We start from the raw sequence: 21,785 nt of genomic DNA on the forward strand, positions 1-21,785 counted from the left end.
GCCTGTAGTTTTCTTTGTCAGTGGTGTCTTTGTTTGCTTTTGGCATTAGGGAGATATGTGCCTCATAGAAACTGTTTGAGAGAGTTCCTGTTTCTTCAGTTTCCTGGAAAAGCTTGAGAAGAAATGGCAACAGGTCCTTGTTAAGTGTTTGGATGAATTTGCTAGTGAATCCATCTGGACCTGGACTTTTGTATTTGGGGAGACTTTTGATTACAGTTTCAATTACCTTGATACTCGTGGGTTTATTCAGGTATTACATGTCTTCCTGGTTCACTCTTGGAGATTATAGGAATTCAGGAATTTATCCATTTCTTCTAGGTTCTCTTATTTCATGGCATACAGACTTTCAAAGTCTCTGATAATCTTTTGAATTTTGTTTGGTTTCTGTTGGATGTCCCCCTTTTTATTTCTGATTCGGTTTATTGCATGACAGAATTTTATTTTATTTTATGTTTTTTTGTTTTTGGACCACACCTGGCAATATCAGGGGTTACTCCTTACTCAAGAATCACTCCTGGCAGTGTGCTCAGCGGTTCATATAGGATGCTGGGAATCGAACCCTGGGTACAAGGAAAGTTCACTACCCTCTGTACTATTATTGCTCTGTCCACAGAAATTTACATTTTATTGGAAAATTATTATGATAGATAAAAAACATACATAAAATTACATAAAGCTATAATGTAGCAGCATTGCATTATAATAAATATAATTATATCATGGCATATATTTGTGTCATGATTATATGTTGTATACCATATGTTAAAGTATAGAACAATTTCATAATTATAATGATCTATGTTATGATCATTATATGTTATATTAATATAATATAGTATGTCATGTTATATATTATGTTATATTAATATAAGTTAGATTATTATATGAAAATTTAAAATTACATCTTTTCTATTATGAAATTATTATCATTATTATAAAATCATAACTAATGCTAAAGATCTAGAGACACTGATGTGGAAAAACCCATGCTTCAAAAATCATGTTGGACAAACTGGATGGTCACATGTAGAGGAAACTAGATATTCATACAGAGGATGAAGCTGGACTCAGATATTATATTACACTAAAAATAACTGGAACTTGAGTAAAGACCTGAAACCCTGAGACTCTTATGTGAAAAAGTAAGGAGAGACAGGGGTTTTATAAAACATGATGCACAAGATGGCACAGGAAGAAAGGAAAGGAATAGGAGGAGAGTGAATGTATAAATAAGGGAAAGATCCATGGCACTAATCTTGGTGATGAATTTTTTTGCACAGTCAGCTGATGAAAAACTCAGAAAAGATCTCTAGTTCACACCATACACAAAGATTGATTCAAAATGGATTAAAAACCTCATTAGATCCCAGTCCAGAGAAGGCACTGAAGAGAGTTGGGTCAGAACACTCCATGATCTGACTTTGGAGTTGTTTTTAATGATTCAGCTCCACTGACAAAGAAAAGCAAGACAAGTGCACCATAAGGACAGTGGTGGAGGGTCTTCATCTCTTTGCTGTTTAAATTTGTAAATGCTAATGATATTACAACTATGTTCCCTAAACTATCACCATTAAAAAGTAAAGATATTCATTATAACTGAATGAATGAAAAAAGGACTGTAAAAACACAAAAAGTTTTGGACTAAAAAAAAACCACCCAAACCAACAAACAAACAAAAAATCCCCAAAATAACAGAAACAACAAAAAACCAGCTAAAAAAAAAAAGGCTCCCAGTTGTGAATGGGAAAAAAAATTTGCCCATCCCGATTTAAGAGAGCTTAAATCAATATATAGAGAAACTCACAGATAAATCTCAGAAGAGATCAACAAGCTGCAAAGATGCCTCCAATCATGTTAGGCCGAGTCTCATCCAGGGCATCCCAGAGGGAGGTGGGTGAGCCCACCACCCGCCCAAACAGAGCTCCAGCAGCTGAAAACATCCAGAACCCAATCACCACCATGCTCGTGGCCTATCTCCACAGGCTCAGGGTAAGCCTCATCCATGAGCAGGTTTTGTGACTGCAGTCTCCAGGCTCTCACAGAGTTGTGGATGGGTGGCCTTCCCCCATCTCCCTGTTCTTCTGGGAGCTTGGCTATCACACCTATGAACGCCTCTGGTGCCATATAACTCATTAACGGCCATGATCCAGAGATGCACAAGTAAATCTCGAAAGAGATTAACAAGCTGCGGAGATCCCTCTGGACTTCAAAGTTTCCATCCAGTTAAAGATGTAATTACGACTGTATCACCCTATTTAAAATTTTAGAAATACTTTAGTGCAAGGCTGCAAATGCAGCTGCTTGACATTTCATACTCTGCTGATGTACCAGGAGTAGCACATCACATTGGATGAGATGTAACGTAGAAGGCAGCCAATCTCAATTAAAACAAAACAAAACAAAATAAAACAAAACAAAACAAAACAACTATATATTAGCACACAAGGCTTAACCTGTAACGTGTTAGTAATCTCTTATGCAAAGGGCTTAATGGATCCAGGGTAAGATATACCAGTCTTCACACACTTTCTTTTTTTTTTTTTTATTTTATTTTATTTTTTTTTATTAGTGAAACACCATGAGGTACAGTTGTAGATTTACAATTTTTTGTGCTTGGGTTTGATTATACAGTGATCAGATACCCATCCCTCCACCAGTGCCCATTTTCTACCACCATGGATAATGTCCCCCCCACCCCCATCCCCCCATCCCCCCCTGCCTCTGTGGCAGGGCAATCCCCTGTGTTCTCTCTCTCCTTTTGGGTGTTGTGGTCTGCAAAAGAGGCATTGAGTGGCAAACATGTTCAGTCCATAGTCCATTTTCGACATGCATCTCCCCTCCTGGGAGGGTCCTCCAAACACCCTTTATTTGGTGTTCCCTTCTCTGTCTGAGCTGCCCTTTCCTCTAGAATGCCCGACTGGCCACTAAGCTATGGAGTAATCCTCCTGGTGCTGATCTCAGCTATTTTTGGGTATTAATCTCATATTTTGTTGCTTTATATCCCCCAGATGAATGCAATCTTTCTATGTCTATCCCTCTCTTTCTGACTCATTTCGCTTAGCATGATACTTTCCATGTTGTACCACTTGTATGTAAATTTCATGACTTCATCTTTTCTAAGAGCTACATAGTACTCCATTGCTTCACACACTTTCTTTTAAGGAAACTTTTTCTTTTATGATTTTTAGCAAATATTTCATAACAAGAAAATAAATTATTTAGGGCTCTGCTATTGAGGGCCGGCTTGGGTGGTGGTTGTGGAAATTGGAAATAATGGTGGTGGGGAGGTGTAATGGTGGTGGGATGGTATTAGAATATTGAATGTTATGAATTATTGTGAACAACTTTATAAAAATAACATTTATAAAACAATCCAAGCTATGTAAAGCACAGAACCTCAGCAGCAACAAAATGGGAAGGGGAGATGAATAGACATTCCCTCAAAAATGAGTACAAACGTAAACATGTTCATTGTCCTTGATTATCATGGCAGTGCAAATCTAGGCAATAGGGCACTATTGCACATGGGGAGAATGCCCTATTTCAAAAATGCTAATTAAGAACAAGTGCTGGTAGGAATGTGGTGAAAAAGGAACATGTGGTGAGAATTTTAAAGTAGAACTTTCATATGATACGCTTATTGGCATTTATCCCAAGTACACAAAAGCATTAATCTGTGAAGACACAGCATACCTAGTTCATTGAAGCTCTATCTATAACAGCCAAGGTCTGCAAACAACTCAGATGCCCTATGACAGATAAGTGGATAAAGACATTGCATATATTTACACATTGGAACACTATTCAACTTTAAGAAAAAATGAGACCATTCATTTTGCCGCAACTTGATTAAAGTAGAGGGTGTCATGCTCAGTGAATGGAGTTAGCAGGAGAGCAAGGAATAACAGATGATGTCACTTCTATATGGAGTATGTAGAAGAAGTGAGAGAGTTGCAGTGACCAGTGAGATCAGACTCTGAAACTGTCTCTGGACCAGAAGTGACAAAGGCAGGGACAGGCACGAAAAGGGATATTAACTAGTGATGGGTGTGGTGCATTATCTTTGTAAATCTAGAACATGGCTGTGAATTGTTGTAAATCATGATTGTTTCGTTAAAAATAGTAAAAATATCTAGAAAACAAAGAGCATAATATACGTCAGAAAAATGAAATTAGAAACTTAATAGAAATCAAAATCGAAAAAAAAAGCTATAGAGAAAGTTAACGAACTCAAACCATTGTTTGAAATACCAGCATGGTTGCTGAAGCTCTTAACAAGAATAAAAAAAGGATTAAAAGATATGAGACAAGTTATCAGTCTACAGAATTGAAATGGAAGATCTCACTATTAACCTCTCTCCTGAAGAAGGTCATAAGAAACTTCTATAAATTTAAAAATCTGAGTGAAATGAACCTTATCCTTGAAAATGAAAAGCTATTAAAACATAGCCCAAATAAAAGAGGTAACTGAAGAGTCCTAAACTTTTTAACAGAAAATAAAATCTTATTTACTGTGGCCACACCCATCAGTACTCAGGGCTTACTCCTGGCTATGTTCAGGAATCACTCCTGTGGGCTCAGGGGACCATTTGTGGTGGTGTAAATTGAACTGAGTCATCTACGTGTAAGACAAGTACATTACCTGCTGTACCATCTCTCCAGTCCCAGAAAAATAAGATTTATTTTAGGTGAACTAAATACAGAAGGAAATGAAAAACTAGACTAGAAGTAACAAAAGGACATTGGTGACGTGTCTTTAGTACTATATCAAATCCATTAACATGAACACTACTGTAAACATATGACTGTAACAAATACATTTTTACAGAAAAACTAAATATAAATTTTGGAGTGAAAATATGTACTATTTGAAATTTAAGCTTTTTAAAATTTAACATAATGCAGATAACAAGGAGCTGAAGTGATAACTGCCTTGCACGCGGTCGACAGAACCTACCCGGGTTCGATTCTTCCATTCCTCTCGGAGAGCCCAGCAAGTTATCAAGAGTATCTTGCCTGCATGGCAAAGCCTGGCAAGCTACCCATGATGTATTTGATATGCCAAACACAGTAACAACAAGTCTCACAATGGAGACATTACTGGGCCCGCTCGAGCAAATCGATGAACAACAGGAGGACAGTGACAGTGACAGTGACAGCAGATAACAAGGAAAGAATCAGCGTGAAGGAATCCTCATTATTTTCCCTTTTCCCCACTCTTGAAAAAATTAAAAAATAGGGGAGCAATGGCAGGTGGGCCAATGGTGGAGCATTTGCCTTGTATGCATAAGGCCCTGGGTTCCATTCCAGGATCCCACCTCCCCCCAACACACACACACACACACACACACACACACACACACACACACTCATATGCCCACGTGCACAAAGGGAAACAGACTGAGGCATCACTCAATAGGGTAAGTGTGTGCTTTGCATGCAGGAGGCTTTTGATTGGGTCTCTGGTACCACGTGATTCCCTGAGTCCAGAGCCAAGAGTGACCCCCAGGCAGCCCTGGCTGCGCCCTGCGTACCACCACCACCCTACAAATGAAAAAAAGATAGAAAATTATTGATGAACACAGCACAAGAGTGGTTGCAAAGGAGAATTGATGGGTAAATGGGGTAAATGGGCAGATTGATTGGTCAGAGATACATAGTTTATATGATGCATATGCCCTGAAGGTAGAATGGACAGAACTGGAACTGTCATTAATATGGTAGTTTTAGGAAGCAGATCTTAGATGCTGAATATCTTAATTTATTTGCTTGTAGTCACACAGTCAAATCATTGCATTGTATGTTTTAAATCATACAGATTTGTCAGTTATATCCCAATGAAGCTGGAAGAATGCAAAGTCAGTGTTTTGGCTTCCAAGAAGAGCAGTGGGTTAGAGAGGCTGATGGTTAAATCAGCATGCAGATTTGTCCTTTTGGGACCTTGTAATTTGGAGCTGTGTTGTGTTGGGCAAGTTCTGGAACCTTCTGTGGCCTCCCTTTTTCTTGGCAGCTTCACCACCCAGAGTGGTGATGAGATACGGAAGGTCCTCTGTATCTATCTCACTGGACCCACGCTCTGAAGGGAAGTGTCAGTGCACAGTGACCCGGGAGGGAACCGTCAGATGGCTCCTCTGAGGCAGAAGATCTGGAGCCCTTTATGGGCGCAGTAGCGGCTGAGAGTGGGGACCATGAAAACTTGGATCCTCCAGCAGGTGTCTGCATGTGGGTGCTTTGGTCTTTAGCTGTTTTCTTTTCTGTTAGTGTCATGTTATAGTAGCTGGGATACCATCTGTCGATGAGCCTGGCTTATTTAAGAGAGTGAACACACATATTACTTTGAGATGAGTAGTCAGGCTGTTTCCAGAATGTGTTTGACTACACTGACCTGTGTGGAAGAGCAGGCTAGGGAGCTTCCTGGTGGAGGAGGTGACTCCTGTCTTAAATCTTAAAGGAAAAAGGCAGCCTGACACAGAAGTGTGGGTAGAACTTTCAAGGGTCAGACAGAGCATGACTGAAGTGGGTTCAGATTCAGGGATTTGGAGCTGCTGGCCCAGGCCATGAAGGATGTCAGGTCCATGACAAAGAGTCCAGACTTCCTGCTGCATGTGTTAGGATTGGGATCCGTGTCTGGACACTGTTTGCCAACTGTAGCGTTGATGTTGTGTCAGAAGCATGCAGCAGAGTGAAATCAGGGCCTGAGTTGTAGGCAGTGAAAGCCCAGCCACAGGGACTATGACTTGACCCACTCACCTTCACAGTTTCTTCTTCTTGGGGTTTTTACAAGGATCAAATGCAGAACACACATTTGACCAGGATCTTGCCACAGTGGCCAGGTGGCTTATGTGAATTCGTAGTTAATCATAATATGTCTAATGAACCAGCTTACCCAGACTGTCTGTCAGTTCCAGACCACGGCTGGCCTTCTACTGTGCATTACTCACAGAGTACTTTCATGGACCGGAGTACTTTTTAGGATGAGTTGACTATGATAGTAATTATCTGTGTTGTATAATAAATGATTCCTCAAATTAGAGGCTCAACAAGAACAATAGCTTCTATTATTTCTCATGGTTGTTGTGTTGGGAATTGAGGTGTTAAGGGACACTGGGCACTTCTGTCTCAGAACTGAAGGCTTGTCTGTGAAGTGGCAGCTTTATGTGGCTGCAAGTTGGTGCTGGCTGGTGGCAGTCTCTTCCCCTAGCTCCTCAGAGGGGATCCGAGACATCAGGGCAGAAATCCACACCTTGCCCTCGCCACTCTGTGTTGTCAAACTGAGCCGCTCTGAGCAGCTCTGTGGGCAAAAGTGCCAGGAGGATTAATGATGACGTACTTCACTTTGCAGTCTGGCTTGCCCAATTAAGAGGGTTCAGTGTAATGCTCCTTTACCCGAAGGGCGTTTCTCCCCTGCCCTCTCCTATCGCAGTCCTTCTGGCTGGCCTCTGGCCCAGACTGTTTTTCTGTGTGTTCTTAAATTGGCATACAAAACCTTTATATTTTTTTCTTTTTCAGTTTTTGGGCCACATCTGGCAGTCCACAGGACTTACTCCTGGCTCTGTGATCCAGGGGCTCTACTGATAGTGCTTAGAGGGATCATATGGGTGCTGGAGATAGAACCTGGGTGGGCTGTTTGCCAGGCAAGTGCTCCTTGCTGTCTTGCTGTCTTGTCGCTGACTCAAGAAGCCTTTGTTTTGCCTTCTATTTTTATTCCAAAGGCAGGCCCCTCTTGCTCACCAACCCACAGGCTGTCTTTAGAGTACATATTTGTCTTTGCGAGGAACCTCACAAACCTCAGAGGCATAGAGAGAAAACTCAGAAAACAAATCTTGAAAAAGATAGCAGTACTAGCTGTTCTCTTTTTGAGTTGCAGTGACTCTGCCTGCTACTTGCCAGTCTGTAGCCACAGATGAGCCACAGGCTGGTTGTCCATCCAAGGGCGTCCTCTTGGCACTGCACTAACCCCCAGGAGAGACAGGAGACTGGGAGCCGTTTTGGCATGTGTACCAGGGAAGCCCAGCTGGGGACAGACCCAGGCCGCCTTCATGCCACTTGTCCCCAAGCCCAAGCTTTTCCCCTCATGACACAGCTGACCCCTAGGTTCATCTTGGGAAAGCATATCGGATGCCCTGTTGAAGACTCAGGGGAGCCCACCATGGGGGTTTGGTGCCTTTGCTTCATTTTCCAACATCTTCCTGCATTGCCTCCTGTCACCATTGTGGGAAGAAGCACAGCTGCAGCCTCGGGTGTGACAGTCCTGTGAAATCGCATTGGTTCTGGCACTCAGTAGGCATTGTCAGGGCAGGGACCTGCACATGCTTCTTGCAGTTACACAGTGCGCCCAGTTGGAAGATCCCCCATAGGAATTTAGACGTAGATTTATCTTGACAGCCATTCAGATTGTCCGGAAACGGAAGAAGGACAACACACAATTTAGAGACATCGATTCTGATTCTCATGGGGACATTGTCTAGCTTCTTTTCTTTCAGGAAAAACTATAATTTCAGGCACATGCTGATGCTTTTTGCTGTTCAAGACCATCACATTTATGGTTTAGTCAGTTGGCTGTATGTACCCTGGAGAAATTGATCTTTGTGAGTCTGCTTTCTGGAACAACCCCCTGCCCCATCAGTGGGATAGGTGTGGAATGGGGGTAGCTGGATTCCTGTCACCGTGTCCATGCTACAGTCTGTCATAACTTAGCATTGTGTTATAAATAAATAACCCCCGACCCCTGCCCAAGTCCGGACTTATGCAGGGATTGAGAGAGTTTGATGACGCAGAAACTCTTGTTGTGGAGACAGGCCAACTTTCACATTCTCTCTTGTTTTCTCCTCTTTTCCAGCCTGCAAGTATTCCTGCCACAAGAAATGTGAAGCTAAGGTAAGGGTCAAGTTACTTTCCCATGGGGCTTTTTATAGTTGAATTGGTCTTTGATGAGTGATACACACAGAAGAGGGACAGTCTAGCCACAACCCCAGAAATGAAACTTCTTGAGAAATGGCTACTAAATTCTTTCCCTTAGGACGTATATGTTTCATCTAGGGAATGAGTGGAGGGGCTTAAAAATCCATGTTTTTCATTACAGAAAATAACTCTTAAGAATTTGGTTTCAGATGAGAAAGAACAATTTTGTTTGGCCGCGTCTCTGTGTTCTTTCTGTGAGAGATGACCCTTTGTTTCCAATTACTCGACAGGCTGCTTCTTGGGTGCCTTCGGGAGTGAGGGGTCGAAATAGAGGTTCAGGCCATGAATCTGGCCCTGAGACTCTAGTTTCTTTCAGAAGGTGTTTGTGGATTGGTTGGATTTCAGCCTGTGGTAAGCATCTGGGGACCCAGACTCAGGGTTTGGTTTTTCTGCTTGCAAATTCTCCTGCGAAGTTCTCTTCCCTTTGGAAGCAGTGGGGCCTGCTGGGCGTGGCTGCACATAGGTTTCTGCTGAGGAGGCCTGCAAACACCCTGCACGTGTTAAGTGGGGAGGAAGTGCAGGCTTACCGGGGTTGAGCCCTGGGTCTGCGTCTCTCACACTTTCTAACTTGTTTTTTCTTTTTGGGTCACACCTGACGATGCACAGGGGTTGCTCATGCAGTCAGGAATTACTTCTGGAAGTGCTCGGGAACTATATGGGATGCTGGGAATTGAACCTGGGTCAGCCATGTGCAAGGCAAATGCCCTACCCACTGTACTATCGCTCCAGCCCCATCTCCCACACTTTCTATGCATGAAGTCTCCTTCAATGCCCAGTGGAGCCAGAGTGCACCATCCTGAGTGCTAGCTGGGAGCCTGTCAGTGGTCCTGAGTGATTTCTTCATGACTGGAGCTTCAGGAAGATGGAGTTTTAGAGCAGTGGTTCTTAAATCACTGGCCTGGGCACTGAGTGTGAACTTGTCATCCTTAGAATTGTGTGGAGGTGAGTCTCCTGGGTTTGATGTGTGGAAAGTTCCCAGCAGGTTCTCTGGGTATCAGATAAAGGGAGCTGGGCAGACAGACCCCTGTGGCTGTGAGCTGGCTTCATGTGGCACATTCTGGACCTGGGAGCTGGGGTCTGCTTTCTCCACCATCCCACCACCCCGGGAGACACATGCAGACATGCATGCAGACGTACGCACATTCATGCAGATGCATGCACTTCACATACATTCATACTTGTGCATGTGCATAAGTCACAGTTGGAGACATACATACTCACGTGTGCATACAGCCATTCACACATGCATTCACGGGAAAACTGCAGGCTCTCCAGGCCTGATTCTGTTTTCTTTTAATAGTAAAGATAGAATGAATTCAGAATTTTATTATGAAGAACATGGAACATGCAGACGTCATGTCTGGCATGGAGTTACTAGTGTTACCCTGCAGCCAGCCTCCAGGCCTTCTCCCAACCCTTTCTGTCGCATTTGTGTTTGGTCCTTGCTTATTGATGTTGCATGGGAGATGGTGTGGTTCTGTAGTCGTTGGTTGGCTGATGGATTTCTCTAGTTAACCAGAGTGTGTGAGTGGATGATCTTGCCTGGACGGGAATTGACCCAAGCCTCCCACATGCAGTGTGAGTGCTCACACCTTTGAGGTATCTCCTGGCTCCCATTTCCTTAGTGACATCACAGTCTTCTTGCTCTCCTGCACTCTCGGATATGGCTTATTTCTAGACCATTCTTTAGTTCTGTCTTGTCCTCAGACACGCTCTGCTCTCAGGTATGCTGTGTACTTTTAGTCTAAGTGATTTTGTTGGGGGCTGGAGCGATAGCACAGCGGTAGGGCGTTTGCCTTATAAGCGGCCAACATGGCCGACCCGAGTTCGATTCCTCCGTCCCTCTTGGAGAGCTTGGCAAGCTACCGAGAGTATCTCGCCCGCACGGCAGAGCCTGGCAAGCTACTTGTGACGTATTCAATATGCCAAACACAGTAACAACAAGTCTCACGTTGGAGACGTTACTGGGCCCGCTCGAGCAATCGATGAACAACGGGAGGAGCGTGATCACCGTGATTTTGTTGGAGTAAGAGCCCTTTGTAGTTCCCACATCTGAGGGAATGTTTCAGGTTACAGTAGTTTTTCATACTCTCTGAGCTTTTAGAAATGTCCCTCCAGTCCTGAGCATGGCCTTCCCATGCACACAAGGTGCTTAGACACATGAACAATGTGGCATTTTCTGCATAGCTGGTGTCTCATCCCCACAGTGGGCAGAAAAAGGAGAAGCATCTCAGTATCTGGATGTCATGTGCCATTTCTGCACATATGCGTGTGTATGCACACACACCTATATGCAGAGTGTGTGCATGTAGATAAAATGTGTACATGTGAGTGTATGTGAGTATGCATGTATATATGCACCTTGTACACATCAGTTGTGCATTTGTGCAAGCACCTTGAGTGCGTGAATGTGTGTAAGCACTTTGTGTGTGAGTGTGCCTGCGTCTAAGCCTGTGTTTACATGAGTGTGCATGTGTGCATCTTGTGTATGTGGGTGTGCATTGTATGCTCCTTGTGTATAAGAGTGTACATGTATGTGCACCTTGTATATATGAGTGTGTGCACCTTGTGTACATGTGTATGCATGTGTGTGCACTTTGTGTACACGAGTGTGCATGTATGTACCTTGTGTGCGTAAATGTGCTTGTGTGTGCACCCTGTGTACATGAGTGTGTGCACCTGTGTACTTGAGTGTACATGTGTGCACCTTATGTACATTGGTGTGTGTGCACCTTGTGTACATGAGTGTGCGTGTGTGAACCTTGTTTCTCTGAGTGTGTGTGTGTCTGCATGAGTGTCTGTGTGTAAGCACCTCGTGTGTACATGTGTGCCTGTGTGTGCACCTGCGTCTATGAATGTGTGTGTGTATTTGCACCTTGTGTATGTGACAGAGCCTCTTGCTGTGACTGTATGGCTGGCTCAGTTATTTCTGACCTCATGCTTTTAAAAAGTTACTAGTTTGTCAAGGGGTCCCAGCCCCAGTTACTCATGGCGTTGAATTTCTTGGTTTAGAGGTTATTCCCAGAGACTTTACTTTTACTGACTCTGACATTTGTCTTTAATAACTGGTGATTTGCTGGTAGCTAGAAGAAGTTTTATTTTCATTAGACACTGGCAGGAGGGCACTGGTTGCAGCCCTATGGCTCAGTGGCAGGAAGGCCAGGAGCAAGGATGACCATGCCCCTTTTTACTCTGAAGCAACAGTGGCAGTCCCCTTGCCCCCCAAGATGAGCTGAGATGTGGCTCTCAGGTGCTAGGGTCTTTGGTTACCACAGCGTAGGGGTCCTAAATGCAGGTTTGACTGGTTTTCCTGGAACTAGGAAGTGTGAGTATTGCAGACAAATCTAATGTTCTTGCTGGATAGGTGGCCTGACCTGCTGATGGGGTGAACCATGTTCAGCAGGTGCCCTCTGAGTGGGACCCACAGACCTCGTGGACAGACAGTTGAGGAGTGTTTGCAAGGCCTTAGGACTCTGCGAGAAATGTTGCAGCTAGTGGTGGACTCATGATCATCACAGTGGCTCTGTCAGAGGCTCCTCGCCGGGCCTCAGGTACCTCTTGGATAGACCAGAAGCTGTGGCGAAACTGTCTGCAGAATGGGGGCTGAACCTTCGTGGAGAAGGTGGACAGTGAAAGGGAGACGTCAGCCTGGCCCTGATGCCCCAGGGTCATGCTCCCTGGGTTTGGAGCAGCATGAGGCTCTGCAGGTGAGGTCAGGTAGAGCACAGACGTGCCTGGGATCCCAGTGCAGTCTGCTGAAGCGAGGTCAGTCCCCAGAGCCTCCGTTTCTTTATGTGGACAGTGGGTGAATATTCCCATGACCGTGACACTCCTTTGCTGTTAATTTGATAATATTATCTAGGTCTTAGGAAAGCCAAATAATGTATAATTACTGAACGTTTGGGATTCCAGATTGTGGGACTGTGTATGCTCAGGGAGACGCAATGTCTGGGTGCTGTGATTTGGATTATTCCCGACTGCTGGTTGACTCACTGGTAGGGGGAAAAAGGAAGTTTCAGAAATAAAGCTGATTCAGAAGCAGACAATGGTGAGCTGCGCACGGTGGGGGAGGGAGATAGGCCCCCCTCTGTTCCCAGAAGCATGCAGTCCCTGTCACTCCTGGTGACAGAAACTCCAGCTTTGCTACTGACGCCCCAGTCATGGCCCTTCCATACCTGCCCTCCCTGGGTAACAGCTCAGGCGTCCTGACCACTGTGTGCCCACCCCACCGCAGGACCCAGGGCTGTCTGGGTGAGCATTCTGGGGAGCCATGCGGACCAGGCTGTGGGGCTGCTCTGGCCTCAGTTCGTTGGACCCTGCTCTCAGAACTCAAGTGAGGCTTGTGATTTGTCCAGAGCCGCAGTAGCTTCACGGGCCAGTCTCCCTGCCGTGTCTTGTGTGGACACAGCTCTAGATCTTAACTCTGCCATGAAGTTCAGAGTCCAGAGCTGAACTTCCTTGGTGCTGGGGGCAGATGCAGCTGCCCGGCTTCTGCAGGTCGCCCTGTTGACTTAATCATTAACTGAAGTCTGGCCATGGGCGTTCATCTCCAGACTGTTTCTTTCTCCAACTCCAAGCCATAACTTGCTGTTGGAGGCTGCTGTGCCCCGGCTGTTTTCAGTGGGTGAGAAATGAATGTCTCTTGTCACAGAGCTCCCACGTGCCACCGGTCGAGGGTTGCTCCGTGCCGCGGTCAAGTTTTTGCTGTTCTCAGTGTTCTTTGTGTGGGTTCTTATTTCCTGGGGTCCCTGGTTGTGCCACCTTGGTGCCACTGTCCATGGACCCTCCGGTGACCTCTAGCCCTGATAGTGCATCTGGTACAAGGACATGAAGAGGGTGCCCTCACAAAAACGTCTGCTTCTAGGGCCCCCACCCTGCTCCATGTCTCCCCACAAGTTCACTGTCCACCAGTCCCCCCAAGCTTTGTTCAGGTCCTATTCACACCCAGAGTGCACTCTTTGTTTGTTGCTCATGTCTCTGATATTTTTGGGGGCGGGAACACTCAGCAATGCTCAGAGCTGACTCCTGGTTCTGCACTTGGAGATCAGTTGTGGCGTTGCTTCGGGACCATGTCAGGTATGGGGATGAAAATCCTATAGGCTGTGTGTGAAGCAGGCACATCTCCTCTGAGACCCCAGCCCTTCTCGTGGGCAGGGACACTTCTCCCCTGAGTCCTTTCCCCTTATGAGCATGAGCTGTCTCCTGTGCAGGTTTAGTCATGAGTACTGGCTTCACCCCCAGACTCTAGCTACAGTGTTGTGAAATGGAGGTCGCTGGGTGCCCCCCAGCCTGAACAATATGAGAATTCTGTGCTGGCTTTTCTTCGTGTCTTTCTTTTACTATTCCCCAAGGTCCCCAGATTTACACTCCTAGGAGCATTGTGGCTGGTGTCCCTCTGTGGGGTGCAGCACCCTGTTGTTCCAGCCCCCTGGGGAACGGCTCTGGTGAAAGAACAGATGCAGTTTCCAACCTTGTGTTCCTGATGCTGCAGACGCCCTTTGCTGGCTTCTATTCTGAGGGGCGGTGACTGCAGGAGGCCTGTGGGTGGAAGGGGTGAGATCTTCTCCACCCCAGACAGTGGCAGGGTAGGCACCTTATGCCTCCTTGCACTGAGGAACCAATTACATTTTAGGTTGAAACATATCTTAGTTTATCTAGCGTAGCACTGAATCGTGGGGCCCAGGTATATAACTCCCTGAGTGTAATTCCCTTCTGTCTAGAGTGCGGCTTCTCAGGGACCAGCAGAGAGTTAAGTCTTCCTGGGGATCTGTTTGCTCTCCTGCCAGATGCTTGCTTGTGCCATAGTGTTGACTGCTGCTTGTTTGTTTTTAAAACCCAGTAGAGCAGTCTTAGGTCATAGCAAAATTGAGAAAATTCGCAGGTACAGATACAGAGAACCCCTTTTAACATCAACTCTCTGCATCTGCAAAGATGCTGCATTTGCTACAGTTGAACCAGTACTGATAGATACTGGCTAAAGTCCATAGGATACATGATGGCTCACTTTCACGTACATCCTGTGGATTTGAATTGTGGCTACTGTTACACTATCATACAGAGTGTGTTTCTGCCCTGAAAATTCTCAATTCCACCTCTCTATCCCATTGCGGACACCATCCCACTCCAGCCCCACCTGGCAATCTCTGTCTCCATAGATTTGATTTTCTAGAATGAGAGAGAATTAGAATCCTATGCTGGATAGACCTTTAGATTCATTTGTTTTACTTAGTAATAGGAATCTCTGTCTTTTCATGACCCAAAAGCCTTTTTGTGATGATAGAATTCAATTGTCTTGACAGAGAAGCTTGGTTGTCTGCTAACTAAAGGGCAGCTGGGGAGTTTCCATGCTTTTCATGAATTGAAAAAACTAGTAGGCATTTTGCAGTTCAGTTTTTGGGGGGCATTCTTCCAATCCCTGTTTCCCTAAAGTTCCTTTCCTGGTAGACTGTCCTTACCAATATCTTTCAGACTCATTGCAATCAGAAGAAAAGCCACTTTCCACCCTTCTTACTTTAAGGTCTGTTTTAGGGTTGGAGAGAGAAAACAGAGGGTAAAGAACTTACCTTGCATGTGGCTGACTCAGGTCCAGAAGTGACTCCTAAGTGCAGAGCCAGGAGTAACCCCAGGCACTGCCGGATGTGGCCCTCCCACCCCGTCATGGTTTTTACTTACTAGGAGCTACTGAGGCCAGAATTTGGGGATAAGCCTCATATAGGGAAGCCCTGTCTGGCTCTGGGGGTGCTCTTGTCAGCAAGCATTGTTCTGGAGTGCTATTAAAGGTATTACTATTGGATGTGACTGGGTTTCGGAGGTCTTCAGCTGCCGGGGCTCTGCTTGGGGCGAGGAGGGAAACTCAACCCGCCCGCCCTCCAAGGAGCCCCCGGGGGGGGGGGGGACAGCCAGGCACGGGGGTAGGAGACTTTGCGTTGTTCTCTTTTGGGTGCTTGGTTTTATAGTCTCTGGGTCTTGGCTGTTGGGATTACATGGGCATCTGGCAGCTGAAGACCTTCGAAACCCAACCACAGCCATGCTTAAGACCACTCTCCACACACTTGGATGCGCCTCACGCATGAAGGAACTGGCAGAGGAACCCAGGTGTGTGGGACCTGGGGCTGAGATCTCCAAGCCTGCTTGGATCAGGACTGGGCTTCCTCCACCCAGATCCCCCATCTTCCAGTAGCTAGGCAGTTACACCCACCACCTGCCCCCCCCCACCCCTGGCGCCATGTAATCCCATCAACGGCCAAGACCCAAAGACTATAAAATCAAGCTCCTGACCTTATTGTCTAGTTTTTGCTCTCGGAGAACCCGGCAGGCTACTGAGAGTATACTGTCTGCATGGCAGAGTTTGGCAAGCTCCCTGTGGTGTATTAGATGTGCCAAAACCCATTAACAATGATGGGTCTCATTCCCATGACCCTGAAAGAGCCTCCAGTGTGGCACTTGCCAAAATATCAGGGCTAAGACGAATGGAGACGTTATTGGTGACTGCTCAAGGAAATTGATGAACAATGGGATGACAGTGGCAGTGACTGTTTGATGTAAGCCTGGTTCTTTCCTTGAACAGGAAATGCCCCAATGGTCTTGACTGTGAATGAGGGCATTGGTTGTGGTTCTTGGAGATTTCTCGGGTTTGTGAGTGGCAAGGATCATCTCAGGGCCATGCATGCAGTGCCTGGTTTACAGCATGGTCTCTTCGCCAGGCTGAATCAGAACCGACAACAGCTCAAAATGATTTTGTTTTTATTAGTGGCAAAAAATAATTGGCATTGGGGGGATGGGGGTGGGAGGGATATTATCCATGGTGGTGGAATATGGGCACTGGTGGAGGGATGGGTATCTGATCATTGTATGATTGAAACCAAAGCACAAAAAATTGTAAATCTACAACTTTAAAAAAAATAAAATAAAATAAAGGGGAAAAAAATAATTGGCATGTGTGCTTCTTAGTATTATAAAATGATGTTTTGGGGAGTTCACATCTGTCTGTGCTCAGGGCTTACTCCTGATTCTTTGCTCAGGAATCATCCTTGTGGGGCTGAAGGGAACCTATGTAGTGTGGGGGCTTGAATTTAGTCAGCTGCTTGGGAGGCAAGTCCCTTACCCATTGTGCTATCTCTTTGACACTATAAAGTAACACTTTTGAAGTGTTTCAGTTACTTAAATGTGTGCATTATTCTTTAAGAATAGCTGGTGTTGCTTGACCATATTCTGAGAGGCTTACGTGGCAGATGCTCCATGTTCCCACATTCATAGAACATGGGACTGGAGGAATGGTTATACTCCACTCCTCCGAGAGACACATGCCCTGGAAGGAAGGCAGATCTGCAGTTCCCAGAGAGATGCTGTGACAGACCTTTGCCAGAACATCCTGGAAGTTGCAGGGCAGACGAACACCACATGCGGGAGGGGCCTCTGGTGTAGGCCAGAGCAACACACAACCAGATGGCAGACACAGAGGTGGCTGCCACACTGACCCCAGCCTCAGGTGCAGTGTGAGAAGGAAGCTGTCTAAGGCTCTAGAAAGTGTGCAGCTTGTTGGCAGGCCGGTGGGGGCAGAACTGCCAGCTGCCAGCCACTTGGTGTCTTGGGATCTTGGCACATGACCTTGGGAGCTCCTTCACTTTCACTGGTGGTATATTCCATTGTTTCTTTGAGCTCCTTATGCATCCTTATCGGTTCCTTTCTAAATTCGTTGTCTGAGACGGTCAATATTACTGCTCTGGTCAACAGGGCAAGCTCTTCACTAACTAAACCTTATGGGTTTCTGTGACCTTTATGACCTTTGTAGTTTGTTGTTGTTTCTTGCATGTTTTTGTGTGATTATGTTCTAATGTTTATGTTTGTTTATGTATGTATGTTTATGCTAAGTTATGGGGCGATGAAGAAATGTGCAACTGTGGAGCAAAGCTGTGCTTCTCGTGTATCAAGGAGGCGAGTTAATGTGACCTCTAAGAAGTGAACAGACATGTCTCAGAGGAAGACAGGCAGGTGGCCACTTGGGTCGTGAGAAAGTACTCACTGTCACTGTATCCTTTGGGAAATCTAGATTGAGATGACAATAAGATCCCATCTCACACACTGAGAATAGCATGTGTCAGAATTAGTGGGGACAGTCTGTGTTGGTGGGGATGTGGTGAAAAAGGAGCTCTCATCCACTGCTGGTGGAAATGCTGTCTGACTTAGCTTCTGTGGAAAACAGGATGGAGTAGAATTGAGTTGCCATATGACCCATCAATTACACTTTTTTTTAAAACTTAGGAGTATTGCTTTTTATTCAGCCATTGGTTAGGCTGATTGAATTGGACATGAACTCCACCTTACTTTTATAAATTTATTTATTGAATCACCATGAGAGCAGTTACAAAGCTTTCGGGTTTAAGTCTCAGTCATACAATGATGAAACACCTGTCCCTTCACCAGTGCCCATTTTCCACCACCATAAACCCCAGTATACCCCCCATCCCGCACCCTCCCCCTACCTGTGGGGCAGATGATTTCCACATTACGCTCTCTCTACTTTGATTACATTCAATATTTCAACACCAGACCCACTATTGTTATTTGAGATTTTACCCCAAACTCAGATCTGCCGAAAAGGCAACAGTAGACAATTTGTTTTCAATTGCTGATCATGAATAACATATGATGTCACACAGCTGCAGTAGTGGCCACATCATTTTGGAATTCCGAAATTTTAACAATTAAATCTGGAGGGATTTCTGCTAAAACCTGCTGGGTTCCGAGATTTGTTCCTGAGTCTCTGAGATCATGGCCATTAAGCAGCTTGATCAGGAGCCAGAGGGGCCGTTTGTGGGTGGTAACTCGGGGTCTCATTGGGGCAGGGAGGAAAGGGCTGGTTCCACCCCTATCCCATGAGGCCCTGCATGTCTCGTCACTGTGGGCCCAAACCTGACTGTCCAATGGCCTCTGGAGAATGGCGGCCACTGAGCTGCCAGGGGGAACAGGATGAGGCACGAAACCTATTCCCACATGGGGTGGCCCGGAGCCGGTAACCTACTGCGAGGACCAGACACATTTCTTCCAAAAGCTGCTGGGTTCCGAGATTTGTTTCTGAGTCTCTTGGATCATGACTGTTAAGCAGCTTGATCAGGAGCCAGAGAGGCCGTTTGTGGGCAGCATCTCAGGGTCTCATTAGGGCGGGGAGGAAAGGGCTGGCTCCACCCCCATCCCGTGAGTCTCAGTGTGTCTCATCACTGCGGGCCCAAACTTGACTGTTTGATGGCCTCTGGAGGATGGTTGACACCGAGCCGCCAGGGGCAATAGCCCAGGGCACGAAATCTATTCCCACCTGGGATGGCCTGGCACCATTAACCTACTGTGGGGACCAGACACATTTCTGCCAAAAGCCGCTGGGTTCTGAGTCTCTAGGATCATTGCCATTAAGCAGTTTGATCAGGAACCAGAAAGGCTTTCCAATTATATAGCTGAGCCGGAGGTGGTTTGTGGGTGTGTCTCCCATATACCTAACTTTTGGCCACTTACTTTCTTGGTACACTTGGCACCAAATTGTTGGGGTCTGGCCAAAGGCACAGTGTCAATTTTAGGGTATCTAGAAGTCTGAAGGCACCATCAGGCTGCTGATGCACTCGCCTCACAGGTACAGATTGGCCTGCTGGCAGCACCATACCCCTGGCAGCAATTCCACTTTTGGGCATTTCCCCCAAGAAAAAAACAGTCATTCCAAGGGACATATGCCTGTCATTATTCACTGAAGTACCTAGTACAGTAGCTAAGATCAACCTAGGGGTCCAGTGACGATGATTTTGTAGCTTGCTGCTTTGCTGTACTAGTTTATTTTCTATGAGATTTTCAGTGGAGTTCTGAGGCCTACTGTATGTAAAATTATGGCATCTACAAATTTTTTTCTTGCCCAATTGTTATGGCATCTACAATTTTTTTTTCTTGCCCAATTATTATGGCAATAATTTCCAAAACTATCTTAAGTTTGAAGTGGACATTCTTGCTTGGTATGTGATCTAAGAGGAAAGATCTCTCTCTCTCTCTCTCTCTCTCTCTCTCTCTCTCTCTGCCATTGAGAGTTTGTTGTAAATGGTCATTGCTACTTTGAGGCATGATCCTTTTATTACTATTTTCTGAGAATTTTTATCATTAATAATGTCTTTATTGATGGCTATTTGTTATTACTGGTTGGGTCAACTGGGCAAGCTTCTTCTCTAACTGAGCCTCATGAGTTTCTCCATTGCTTTACCATAGTGACCTTTGCAGCATGGAGTTGGTGCTTGTGTGTTTAGGAGCCTATGGTAGAATGTCTTTGTTTATGATGAGTTTTGGAGTGGTGAAGAAATGTACAGCCGTGGAACAAAGCAAAAGTGTTCTGTATCAGTTGGCATGATTATATAATATTTCTCCCTGGTTTGTGGTATTCTAGCTGTGTCTAGGGCTTCCTCCTGGTTTTGTTCTCAGGGATCGTTCTGGTCTGTGTTCAGAGGACATTATGCAGTGCTGGAAATTGATTGAAGGTAGACCATATGCAAGCAAAGGCCTATAACACGTGTAGTGTTTCTGGCTCATGAGCATAGTGTCTCTGTCTGTCTGAATCATCCCTGTGAGTTTTGTCTTTCCTTTTGTTGATGTGGTGTATTATATTTACTGATTTTCATATATTGAACCATCTTTGCATGTCAGGAATGATTCTCTCTACCTTGCTATGTCATCATTTTTTATATTCTTGGATTTGTTTTGCTAAGATCTTACTAAGAATGGTTGTATTGATGTTTATCAGAGATACCTTTCTGTAATTTTCATTTTAAGTTGTTAATCCTTTCTGCTATTAGGAAGGGTTTTCATTATAAAACGTTTGGGAAAGCTCGAATATAGACAGTAAAATCTTTCTTGGGAGAAGAAGGATTAGTAGAACTCGCTAATGAACTGTGTGGATCTAGGCCTTTGTTCTTGGGGAGATTTTAAATTACTTTTCCAGTTTCCTTACTTGTGATTGGTTTCTTTAGGTTTTCTAACCCATCCTGATTTCAATCTTTGGAGATCATATGATTGTAAAAATTCATCCATTTCTTCGAGGTTCCTGAGTTATTCTGAATAGAGTTATTCATAATAACCTATGATGCTTTATATTTTTGATGTATTTCCTGTAATTCCTGCTTTTTCATCTTCAATCTGATTTATTTGAATTTTATCATTTTTCTTATGAGTCTAGCTAAGGGCCTGTCAGTCTTCAAAAAATATCAGATCCTGGTTTGACTTTTGCATTTTCTTCTTTGTCATTGATTAATGTTAACCTTGTACTATTTCTTCCTTCTACTTGGTTTGTATTCAGTCTTTCTTATTCTTCTAGTTTCTAAAAGAGTGAGGTTTTGAGCATTTGAACATCTTCCTATTTCCTGGTGAAGGCTGTACACTTTTCCCTTCACAGTGCTTGCTGTGTCTCATAGGTTCTGATACTTTGTATCTTCCTTCTTCAGAGGAATCTTTTTTATTTCTTCCTCACTTTTTGGCCAAATGTTTAACAGTATGTTGTTACAGTTTGCAAGTGTTTGAACTTTCCCTAGTTTTGCTTTATATGGTTAATGCCTATCTTCATCCTGTTATGAAAAGATAACTGCTATGATATTTAGTTTCCTGACTTTGATAACTGCTATGATATTTGATAACTGCTTTGATAACTGCTATGATATTTAGTTTCCTGATTTTAGTACCCTTCCATGTGGTCGTTCTTGAGAATATTCCATGTGCATGGAGAGGAATGAGGATTCAGCTGGTGAGTGTGGAGGCCCTATACCTGTCTATCAATTCCAGTTCATCTAGTTCCTCATGTAGAGCTC

The 21,785-nt window shown here is 44.8% G+C and overlaps 1 protein-coding gene across 1 annotated transcript in view; it reads left to right on the plus strand.

Moving 5' to 3' along the window:
* TNS3 (tensin 3) overlaps positions 1–21,785 on the plus strand; it is a 217,173-nt gene that overhangs the window by 11,112 nt on the left and 184,276 nt on the right. The window contains exon 2 of the mRNA XM_056108286.1: positions 8,840–8,877. The gene's annotated coding sequence lies outside the window, so the exon portion shown is untranslated. The remainder of the gene's footprint in view (positions 1–8,839; positions 8,878–21,785) is intronic.

Source organism: Sorex fumeus, unplaced genomic scaffold (assembly GCF_029834395.1).
Source record: "Sorex fumeus unplaced genomic scaffold, SorFum_2.1 ptg000205l, whole genome shotgun sequence".
Taxonomy (NCBI): domain Eukaryota; kingdom Metazoa; phylum Chordata; class Mammalia; order Eulipotyphla; family Soricidae; genus Sorex; species Sorex fumeus.